The sequence below is a fragment of the Cricetulus griseus genome (genome assembly GCF_003668045.3).
Source record: "Cricetulus griseus strain 17A/GY chromosome 1 unlocalized genomic scaffold, alternate assembly CriGri-PICRH-1.0 chr1_1, whole genome shotgun sequence".
NCBI classification, from domain to species: Eukaryota; Metazoa; Chordata; class Mammalia; order Rodentia; family Cricetidae; genus Cricetulus; species Cricetulus griseus.
Window position 1 is genome coordinate 170,855,963 of NW_023276807.1, and position 10,805 is coordinate 170,866,767.

The window sequence follows — 10,805 nt, forward strand, 5'->3', positions numbered from 1 at the left end:
AGCATCACTGGCTTTGGAACAAGTGTTCAAACATGCGAACCTATGGGGAACAGTTTCATTCCAACTCCAAGAGACAGCAAAGCTTTTCAACAAGGAGAGCCTTCTGCTCACAAACACCTCATCTGTCAGCTTCACCCGAGAGACTTGGTTGCTTTCTCTTCCTCTTGAGGAGGAGACGTAAGAGGAAAATAGTCGATTTCTCCTCACCTGTTACTAGGTTCTTCACTACACATAATACAAATGATAACAAGAGGAGAAACATGCCAATTTATTCAACATAAACTTTACATGACACAGGATTCTTCACAAGTGTGTGGAGATCCAAAGAAACAAGAAAACAGCATTTTTATGCTCAGGTTTGACAGAGCTCCTACTTCATATAGAAGAATCATTGGACAATGGAGATTACCTGTTGTTGGTAAGCTGGAGGGAACTTGATAAGGTTGGTTGGCCTACACTTCTCTGTGTTCCTATAATGGCATATGAAAGGACATTTCTGTAGAATCATCTCACCTGAAGGTGGTGTGGCATGCATCAGAATAGGTTGAGAGAATTCTGACTAGATTTATAGATTGCTCTAGAGAAGTATGGTGAAGCCTAGGAGATGCCTTCTTGCCTCTATTTCTTCAAATGCCAGAGAACAGGAAGACTTTCACTTTCCTCCCATTGACATCAAAACAACACCAGTTACATCATACCACCAGTGACATCATGCCACCAATGATTTCATACTGCAAGCTACCATATTCCTCCAAGAGACTCGGCTTCTTCACCCCCTGATTGCTCTGCAGCCAGAGATCTGAAAGATGTTCTTCCTTTGTCTCACAGGAGCAGAGTTCTCCCCATCTCTGTGGTATTTGTTTACAATTCTGGTACCATTCTTGGCAATATCCTTGAAGGGGATGGCAAAGACATGGCTTAGAGCACAGGCTAGCCTTCAGTAAGCCCATGATAAAGCCAGCAGACATGGGGATGCTGTTTATAATCATACTTTATTTCAAGAGACACTGCCATGCCCCAGTTATTTGTAAGGGGAAGGAAATGTTGATTACTAAGAGCAATTGGGAAACATTTTCCTTTGAAAAACACCACTGGGGATTTGTAGCCTATTCTAGGCTCTGAAAGATGAATCCAGTACAAGTCATTCATACCTGTTCCTTTTGTATTCAGTCTCACATGTTACTCTGTTTTCACACTTTTGGGAGTTACCAGAATAAGGAAGAGACTGAAGCAAACTGGGACAGTGACAAACAATTAGGCTGTGGTTGTTGAACAGTACTCTAAGTAGAACCCTTACAGTGCATCTTACTTTTTATTGATGTGATGAACACCATAGCCAAAATGGAGGAAAGGGTTTATTTCAGCTTACAACTTTCAGGTCACATTCCGTCATTGGGGAAGTGAAGGCAGGAGCCTAAAGGCAGGAACTGAAGCAGAAATCACAGTGAGACATTGCTTAGTGATTTGCTTCCCTGGCTTCCTTAGACTGATTTCATACACCATCTAGGACACAGTGTCCTGGAGTGGCACTGCACAAAATGGGTGGGGCCCTTGCACTCTCCCACATCAATCATTAATCAAGAAAATTCCTCAAAGTCTTGCCCGAAGGCCAGTCTGATGGTGGCGTTTTTTTTTTTTTTTTTTTTTTTTTTTTTTTTTTTTTGTCAGTTGAGATTCCTCGTCCCAGATAACTTTAGCTTGTGTCAAGCTTGATGACAACCCAACCAGGAAAGGGTATGTTTGGGCGGGCATGCCACCTGTCACAGAGTTTGTCCACATTTTCCTCATATGGTTTACTTGATGGCATAAAGGACTCATGCTTGACTGGTGACTATCAGTCTGCATCCCAGTGATTTCATCATAGCAAAAGCAATATGTGTCAGATGATATCCTGGGCTCAAAGTCAACTCACAGCTAAGATCTTCAAAAAGTTAGATGGAACTCATAAGACTGTACATTCCCTTGCAACACAAGGGACCTGTGAGTCACTAAGTCATTTGTATGACCAGAATTTTAAGCAGCACATCTTCCATACAGCGTCCAATATGATTTGGTTACTGAAGAAAAAGTGTGGAAGGGGGAAAATCAATTACGTGTGTCAGGATATTTTCAGGCAATTGGTTGAATAACTAATTAGAGTTATCATTTTCCCCACCCATCTACATGCATGGCCTCTGGTAATATCACAGGTGATATGGGAATGCCTTTATCAAGAATGAACTTCATCCTTGGGTTGTCTTATGTATTCAGGGTTGTTTAGGGCAAATGGATCTCAGCACCTGGCTGACATTTTATAATACAGGCGATTAAAAAAATGATGAATGTTCAAACTGTACCCAAAACTTATGATAAAATATGTGTGACTTTAAAATTGATTCCCCACCACTGGAGAGATGGTTCAGAGGTTAAGAACATGTAATGCTCTATCACAGGACTAGCGTTCAGTTCCCAGCTCTTCAGACAATACACAAATGCCTGTAACTCCCGCTCCCAGGGATCTAGTGGTCCCTTCTGGGCTGCTTGGGCACCTGCACACACATGTACATACATACATATGCACACACAAATGATGATGTTGATAACATTAATTTTCCACAGAAATAACTAATTGTAAAATTAAAGAGAGATTCAAATCTATTAAAATTTGGATTTTCCCTTAAATTTGCTCAGGTAGCCTGGAGTCTTAGTGATAAAGGCAAAGTTTTGATATCTTTATAGCTGTCCTTATATTCCACATTTACCAATATAGTCCCAATGTTAAATACTTGATTTCTCTCCACAGTTTTTTGTTTGAAAATTTAATTAGTTTCTTTAAAAAAATTAATGCATATAGGTGTTTCAACTCCATATGTTTGTGTGCCATGTATATACTGCTACCCATGGACATCAGAAAACAATGTCAAATCCCCTGCAACTGGAATTACAGACAGTTGTAAGCTACCATGTGGGTCCTGGGATCAAACCCTGGTCCTCTGGAGGAGCAGTCAGTGCTTTTAACCACTGAGCCATCTTTCCAGCTCCTATTTCCTTACTTTATCTATTGAGCTTTAAGTTTTACAGACACAGCTCAGATAGTAAATTTTGTTCAGGCACCTTCATAAAAAACAATAATTTAGTTGTTCTCGGAAAGAAATATTCCATTGAAACAATGATCATAAAATACTGAATGTGGGGCTGTAAAGATGACTTCCCATTGCTGCTCACTTTGGTTCTCAGCACCCACTATGGGACTCTCACTACTGCCCGTAAGTAACTCCAGCCCTAGGAATATTACAACTCTTCTGGCTTCTGCAGGAACCCACAATCACATGCAAGTGCGTGTGTGCATGCATGTGCTCACACACACACACACACACACACACAATTTAAAAATAAAATAAAAAACTTTACAAAGAATTTAAAACACTCAGTATTACATAAAAGGTACAAGTATGTTCTTAGAATCAGACATGTTTGACTTTAAATTCTGTCTTACTAGCTGTATAACTTTCATGTCTTCAACCTGGAATCAGAAATGAAACTACAACAGTGGGTAGGTTTCTGGCGAAGATATTCTTCACTAGTGAATCAGCCAATAAGTGTTTTATTCACTAACTAATAAGAGAAACATACACACAGAAGGACTTCCCCCACCATCACTTCTCTAATAAGATCTGACTCCTCTGCAGAAGGCAAATCTTGGATAGATCTCTTTTTGTTGCTCTGTTACTCAGTGGGACACAAATTCAGGCATAGCCTCCATTTCCTGATTACATACAGATATTATGCTAAGTCTTTTAGATCCAAGGTTATTGGGAGTCTTATGTCCTTGTGGTATGATTGTGCATTCTTTGGTATATGCCAGAGTGGTATTGAGGTAGATTGATTTCTAATTTTCTGAGAAACCGACATATTGATTTCCAAAGTGGCTTTACAAGTTACACTCCCACCAGCAATGGAGGAGTGTTCCCCTTACTCCACATCATTTTTAGCATAAGCTGTCATCAGTGTTTTTGATCTTAGCCATTCTGATAGCTGTAAGATGTCAGGCTATAATCCATAACCCCACAGAAGCTAAGTAAAAGGGGGGCTAAGAGGGACACAAGGAAGGGAAAATAATTAAGATCTCCTGGGTAAACTGGGAGTAGGGTAGAAGGGAGGGGATGGGGGATGTGAACATGAGGGATCAAGAATAAGAAGTTTGGGGAGGATGGAGGGTGAGAACAATGGAAGAAATATCTTGATAGAGGGAGCCATTATGGGGTTAGTGAGAAATCTGGTACTAGAGAAATTCTCAGGAATCCACAAGGATGACCCTAGCTAAGACTCCTAGCAATAGTGGAAAGAGTGTCTAAAGAGGGCTCCCCTTTAATCAGATGACTGACTACTCTAATTGTCATCATAGAATCCACATCAAATGCCTGATGATGGAAGCAGATGCAGTGACCCACAGCCAAGCGCTGGGTTGATCTCCAGGAGTTCAGTTGAAGAGAGGAGAGGGGACCATATGAAAAGGTTAATCAGGAGCATGACAGAGAAAAAACACAGAGATAGCTGACCTGAACTAGTGGGAGCTCAGGAACTATGGATTGACAGCTGGGGAACCTGTATGAGACAGAACTAGGACTTCTGAATGTGGGTGACAGTTATATGGCTAGATCTGTTGGAGGGCTTGCTCCAAGTGGCACCAGAGCCTATCGAAATGGCTTTTTGGAGCCCATTCCCTAAGGTGGGATACTTTACTCAGCCTTGCTACAGTGGGGGAGGGGCTTGATCCTGCCTCAACTTGGTATGCCAGACTTTGTTGACTCCCCAAGAAAGGCCTTACCCCCCTCTGAGCAGTGGATGAGAGATGGGGAGGAAGGGAGAAGGAGAAGAGGAGGGAGAGGGAACTGGGGCTGGTATGAAAAATGAAAAATAATTTTTTTAAGTAAACAAGAATTTAACCTTTCATTCCCAAAAAACAAACAAGTAAAAAACAGAGAGCTTTCTTAGAGACAACTTATAAAAGCATATGAAATTATCATATAGATTTAATCAAAATTCATTTCAGGAAGAACTTATTTGCCAATTGACCACAAAATAACATGACATCATTGGGCATGTGGTGAGGATTCCAGCCCTGGAAGAAGAGAAAAAAAGAGACCATTCAAACATTGGTTAGGAGGGCTCAGCTCCCACCAGCTTATATTTGCATAACAAAAAGATTACCCCAACTTTCTATAGTCTTGTTTGGCGACTCCAAGTAGAGTTACTAAGGCTAGATGCAATTAAATGTGTGTTTGATCATGAATAGGAGTGAACTGAAAAACAAGAGATTATACAGCAAAGCATCCCTATCTAATATTTAGCAATGACATTCAAGTGACAAAAGAGAAGATTTTGCAGCAAGATGGGGGTTTTCCATTGATTGAATTCGCTGCTAATCTTGGTTTCTTTGTTTATTGTTCTCATTAATTCGGCTAACTAACATATGCTGATGTTGGAAGATCTGCTTCTAAAGTGATGATGACAAAGGTAGTCTTGCTCTAACCTAATCTGTCTAGGTTCTGAAAGTGATTTCCTATGAAAGGAAATAGAGTGAGCCCTCAGATAAGTAGTGTGTGCTTCATTAACATAAGAAAAGCCACACTCCAGATTACTATAGAAATATGCTATAAAATCTAGGTTTTTTTTTTCTTCTACTTCAGCAAATTGAAAGGGTGTCTACTGTCACTTTTTGTTATTCTTCTGAATTAGAAATTCTTTTTAAGCAGCCTATATTTTAGGGATATCTTAAAAGGTGTTTCTTAAGTTGATCACCAAGTTAGAGAGGTAATGGGGGTATGGGTCAAAGCAGGTAATTTTTTAACCAAAGTAATAGCTTAAACTAATCTAATGATTTACTTACTAACTACAAGAAAATCATGGGGGAGTGATGTGCTTGAGTGATTTGAGAAAATGACAATGAATTTCCTATTGCAGCAATTTTATGAATTAAAATTTTCAACATAACTCTCTTGTCTAACCTGACCCTATTTTGTTTTGTGAAAGCAAAATATATCAACTGGAGGAAGAGAGAAGGAAAACAATAATCTATGTTTTCATGTTCAGGGATTATTTGGTTCCCTGGTAGGCTTGTCTTGCTTACTTATAATCATACCAAAATATTCATAATTTAAAAAATTGGCAGGAAATGAAGTAGCGATCCTTCTGTCCCTGCTGGAACATATCACTGAGTTGGAATTTTCTCCTCCCCTAGAGTCCTTTTAGCATGTGCCAGTTTCAAAGTCTGAGGATGCAAAGCGACAAGAATTGTATGAGAAACCACAAGGCAAGCATAGAGTTCTCCTGTGTGCAACCTGAAGCTCAAAAGCATTCCAGTTCTCGTCATTGAAATGTAGACATGTTTCTAACTTTTAAAGGCAATGCCCCTGCAAGTGTATGGGAATGGTAAAATAACTCTTGACTTCAGAATTCAGGTAATCATTCATTGATTTAGTAGGAACACCCTGAGCCCTGAGGATGTACCAGCTTCAGCCCTGGAAAAGCAAAGTGAGATGGGGCAATTTTTCTGCTTCTAAAGATCTTGCAGTCTAGTGGGGAATACAGACAACAAGAGGATAAAAAGTAACAGCCTGTGGAATGATCAATGATAGAGCTGTGACTTGGGTGTCATGGGGTCCCCCAGGAAAAGTTCCTAAGACTGACTGTGAAGCAAAGAAGCATGTTGATAGTGGACTAAGATCCAGTGTGTCTCAAAGAGGAAAGTACCAAGGGAAGGATTAGGGATAGGCTGGGTATCTGTTTTTGCTTAAGTCTGCCTCTTTGATCTTGCCCAAACCATTTGAAGTTGACATCTTTTCTGGAGAATGAAAACAGAGGCTTTCTAGGCAGGGAGACTGGGGGAATTGAGCAGAATGGTCCTGCAAGTTTTCTCAGCTTCTGGAATCAGATAAATCTAGCCTCAAAGCAGATATATTTACTGTCTGCATCTTCATTCACATTTTAATTGAAACTTTGCTAACTTTGTCAAGTCTAAGGTTAAATAACCCATAATGTTACCCTCATGTGGGAGTAATAGTTATGAGAGCAGTAGAGAAGGTTAAAGGTGATGACAGGAAAAATGGTACTGACACATCATGTTCAGTGGAGATGCCTGCTTACCGTGGGCAGGTCCTAAGTGCCAGTAATGGCTAAATTAATAAGTTAGTCTGCACTAGTCAGGGGGTGCACAGCTTAAAAATCCCCTGTGAATGTCTGTGAGTTTCCCTCTCTCAGGTGGCCCTCATCCAGTCTGTGATGCCCCCCATCACAGATGCTGGGTCAGGGGAGCTTTTCCTTTGTAATTGCATTCTCTGGGGCACTGGCCTTCATCTGCTCCCCATTTTGACCACATTTGTGTCTGTCTTTGCAGCAACTGAGGCACCAGTTTGCTGGTGACAGAACTATAATCTCCCACTGGAGTTGGAGAGGGATGTACCCCAAATCACCCATTGGTTTTCCTCCTTTGAGAATATAAACATGTGGCTTTATAAATTTCCTCTCATTCACCCCCCAAGTGCCCCTAGCCTTCATTTGAACCCAGACTCTTAGAAATGCCACTGTTCTCAGAGCAAATGAATTTATAAATTATATCTAGCTTGTAGTTTGGTTCCTGGTCATTAGAGTTACCATCATTGAAAATTGTAAATTTAAATCCTTTTTGTGCACTGCATCTAGATCCTGGCCATATATGTCCTTGGTCCACTTTCCTTGTTGCCATCCTTACTTCATAGGATTATTCCAAGGATGGAGTAGTAAGGCTTATGAAATGTAATTGTTAAAATGTGTCATTATAACCATCACCTGTTTCCCCACATTCTTTAAGAATATAACCACTGCTGGTAAGGGTATAGCTAGGACTCCCTATCTTTTTTCTTTGTAGTACTTAGGCATTGAATTTAGGTCTGCAATTATGCTAAGGCAAGTGCTTTACCACTGAGATATACTTCAACTCTTATTTTTCAATAATTTCAATGAAATTATCATCTTAAAGGGACTTATTGGTTAAACTTTGAATTTTCATCATTATGAAACAATGTCTGCTATAAATAATCTAACGGAGGGGAGTCTTAATTTGGCCCATGATTTCAGAGCTCTTGGTCCATCCTTTGTGGCTTCCTGGAATATGGGCCTGTCATGTGGTAAAACATGACTTTAGAAGCATTCAGTATGGTAACACAGAGATCCAAACCAGAAGATGCAGTCTAAGAACATGCTCCCAGTAACCCGTCATAGTAGCCTTAGAAGCCATTAAGGGTAGATGTCAGGGCTGCTGAAGCTCATTAAAGGAGACCTATTTCCTTCTGCTCAAAAGGATGATACTACTTCTGACTTTCGGCAGAGCCATGGCATTCCATTCTGCTCCCTTCAGAGTTAATTCCCCCAACCAAGAAGAAAGCTGATACTTAAAGCCTTGCTGAGGAGATGGGAGGAATAATTATCCCATAATGGGATTGTGTACTTCCCAGAAGCCCTTCCCTATTTAGTCACTGGCAGTCATCACTTCCTTGAGCTACGTAGAAAAGCCCAACTTTTCCCTTTTCTTTTTTGTATATTTTCCCAAAGCTTAGCCATGCTTCCCAGCACTCCGGGCTTATTTTATTTTTTCTCTGAGGTCACTCCCTACCTTTTGTCCTGAAGCTACTTATGAGTGGCATGGCTTTCCCCCTTCATTTTATCTGTCTCCCTCTTCCTAGTTGCTGCCAATATTTACAGCTTGCTTGCTCTTCTGTTTTTCTCGTAAATTCTAATGAATTGCCCTCAAGTTTCCATCCAAGCCTGTTTTTCAAATTCTTTTATTAATGAGACCATGAACCCATAAGAGGGACCCCCGGTTTCTAATTAGACCCCACCCCTAAAGTACCCTCAAAACAGTGCTACCAACTGAAGACCTTAGACTTGAACACATGAGTCTGAGGGAGACATTTCATGTTCAAACCATACCAGGATGGTCTTGAATGATGCTATTCAATTTCAAGGACTTTACCCTCTTTTTGTTTTTGTTTTTCGAGACAGGATTTCTCTGTAGCTTTGGAGGCTGGCCTTGAACTCACAGAGATCCACCTGTCTTTGCCTCCTAAGTATTGGGATTAAAGGTATGCATCACCACTGCCTGGCAACGTTACCATTTTTGTACTGTGGCTTCCATGAGACTCCCACTAACCATGGATGAATATTACATTATGTGCCCCCTGCAAACCTGTAGTTTAATGTGTGCCCATCAATAGTGTCAGACTCACTGTCATTGCTGACTTCTACTCATTATTCCTGAATTTCAGTTAGGGAATCTTAAAGCAGATTTTTCTTTTTTATGTTGTCCCTCACAAGGGACATTGGTCACAAAATGACTGCCACCCCTTTTACCAAAAGTATATGCTATCATCTTTAAGAAAATAAATGTCACAGCATACTACCATCTTGGGTAGAAGAAAAGACAACTAGAACTCCAAAGTTCATAAAACAACATTAGCCACAGATTTCATCAAAGTGGCTGAGTTGAGTTTATGAAGGACCTTGGAGCTTTTAGATTTCTCTCCAGCAACTACAATGAAACAGCTCTAATGAAGAGAGAACAATGCCAAAGGGCAGCTGCTTTGTTACTTTCTTTTTCACTTCTCTTCTCTTTGACATTTGAATCCCTCACCCTCATGTGGAGCATTCTCTGGAGCTCAGGAAAAGGAAGGTGCTGTAACAGGCCCTATACTGTGCTACCGGCTGGAGTAGCTCAAACATTACCTGAGGTAACCATGAGACTGTGCTGTTTGAATTTTAGTGTGCATAAAGAATATCTAGGAAAATCTTTAGAAGTTTCTGGGTCTATTCTTTTATTGGTGCCTTGGGGAGAATTAATGCACACATACATCCAAGATCTCCACTTGAGGAAGTGTCCCTTTTGGAAATGTCAGTTCTGTGATACATGGATGGAGGAGATGTCTAGTCCATGGAGGGTTGGATAGTACCTGGAAGAAATTGTCTTCTACATTTGTAGAAAAAAAAGGAATTCATTGTGCAATTAATAAAAATGACAAATGAGGTTTTAATGGAAATGTCATTTTTAGGGAAACCAGAAGAGAAAAATACTCAGGCCCAAGGAAATGACTGTCCACACAGACCAACCCACAGTCAATCCAGAAGGGTTTGTTTCTGCTACAGATTGGCTTCTTTCACTTCTTTGCTCAGCTCAGGACACCATAAGGAGCTCCTACTTTCCCCAGGAGTGTCTCTGTTCTTCCCACTCTTGTCATTCTCAGCTTCCTACTCTTGGGTTTCAGGTTCCAGTTTGACAGAAATAGGATATGAGCGTCAGTGCACCTTTCTTGACAAAATAATGGTCCAGGAGCCCCAGTGGACTTGACCACTTTCCCCAATCAGGGGAGGATGAGCTGTGCACCATGGAGAACTAGGAAATGCCAGCATGGCTCCCAATCAGGAAAGGAGCCTCTGTATACAGTGTCCAAGCCAGTGACCACCCACTACACCTAGTGTCCCATCTTGCTGTTTTAATCCATAGGAAAATGAGTCAGCACCCAGAAAACAAATTCTTCTGATTCAATATAAGGTATATTTTCAGAAGAGAAAACTATTTTTAAAAATTATTTTTACTAGCCTATTGATTCTTAATCCCCAAATAGGTCAACTCTCCTTCTGCATTGCTAAAGGTATTTGTGAGAAGCTGTTAAATTCAGTCACCACTTCGCTGCTTGTAGTCCTGACCCACTCTCATGCTTCACTGTGAATAAGAAATAATTCTGTTCTTAGCCTATTTTTCATTCACTGAAAATCTCTGACCTCTCTGTCCCAGG